Genomic DNA, 1,774 nt, shown 5'->3' with positions numbered 1-1,774 from the left:
TGAGTTCCAACATGGGACAACTAAGGGTAGAGCATCAAGAACATTCCATCCTCCTCCATGAAATTAGAAAAGATCAAAGAATCATGAGAGAGGAGCAACAAAGGCAAGGAAGAGACATTGAGGAGCTCAAGCACTCCATAAGATCTTCAAGAGGAAGAACAAGCCGCCATCACTAAGGTGGACCCGTTCTTTGACTTCCTTGTTCTTTATTTTCCTGTTTTTCGAATTTTCATGCTTATGTTTATCTATGTTTGTGTCTTATGATCATTAGTGTCTTAGTGTCTATGCCTTAAAGTTATGAATGTCCTATGAATCCATTACCTTTCTTAAATAAAAAAATGTTCTTAATTGAAAAGGAGAAGAATTGCATGAATTTTGAATTTTATAGCAGATTAATTATTTTGATGTGGAGGCAATACTTTGACTTCTGAATGTATGCTTGAACAGTGCATATGTCTTTTGAATTTGTTGTTCATGAATGTTGGCTCTTGAAAGAATGATGAAAAAGGAGACATGTTACTGAGGATCTGAAAAATCATAAAAATGATTCTTAAAGCAAGAAAAAGCAGTGAAAAAAAAACGAAAAAAAAAGAGAGAAGAGGAAAAAGAAAAAGAAATAATAAAGTTGTGATCCAAGACAAAAAGAGTGTGCTAAAGAACCCTGGACACCTCTAATTGGGGACTCTAGCAAAGCTGAGTCACAATCTGAAAAGGTTCACCCAGTTATGTGTCTGTGGCATGTATGTATCCGATGGTAATACTGGAAGACAGAGTGCTTTGGGCCACGGCCAAGACTCATAAAGTAGCTATGTTCAAGAATCATCATACTTAACTAGGAGAATCAATAACACTATCTGGATTCTGAGTTCCTATAGAAGCCAATCATTCTGAATTTCAAAGAAAAAAGTGAGATGCCAAAACTGTTCAGAGGCAAAAAGCTAAAGCCCGCTCATCTAATTAATACTGATCTTCATAGATGTTTTTGGAATTCATTGCATATTCTCTTCTTTTTATCTTATTTGATTTTCAGTTGCTTGGGGACAAGCAACAATTTAAGTTTGGTGTTGTGATGAGCGGATAATTTATACGCTTTTTGGCATTGTTTTTAGTATGATTTTAGTATGTTTTAGTTAGTTTTTATTATATTTTTATTAGTTTTTAGTTAAAATTCACTTTTCTGGACTTTACTATGAGTTTGTGTGTTTTTCTGTGATTTCAGGTATTTTCTGACTGAAATTGAGGGACCTAAGCAAAAATCTGATTCAGAGGCTGAAAAGGACTGCAGATGCTGTTGAATTCTAACCTCCCTGCACTCGAAGTAGATTTTTCTGGAGCTACAGAAGCCCAATTGGCGCGCTCTTAACTTTGTTGGAAAGTAGACATCCTGGGCTTTCCAGCAATGTATAATAGTCCATACTTTGCCTGAGATTTGATGGCCCAAACCGGCATTCCAAATCAGCTCAAAACTGTCTGGCGTTAAACGCCGGAACTGGCATAAGAATGGGAGTTAAACGCCCAAACTGGCACAAAAGCTGGCGTTTAACTCCAAGAAGAGTCTCTACACGAAAATGCTTCAATGCTCAGCCCAAGCACACACCAAGTGGGCCCGGAAGTGGATTTTTATGTCATTTACTCATTTCTGTAAACCCTAGCTACTAGTTCTCTATAAGTAGGACCTTTTGCTATTGTATTATCATCTTTCAATCAGAGATCTTTAGATCTTTGAATCTTTTGATCACGTTTTGGGGGCTGGCCTCTCGGCCATGCCTAGACC

This window comes from Arachis hypogaea, chromosome 9 (assembly GCF_003086295.3).
Source record: "Arachis hypogaea cultivar Tifrunner chromosome 9, arahy.Tifrunner.gnm2.J5K5, whole genome shotgun sequence".
NCBI classification, from domain to species: Eukaryota; Viridiplantae; Streptophyta; class Magnoliopsida; order Fabales; family Fabaceae; genus Arachis; species Arachis hypogaea.
The sequence above is the reverse complement of the archived record's forward strand: the minus strand, read 5'-3'. Positions refer to the sequence as shown.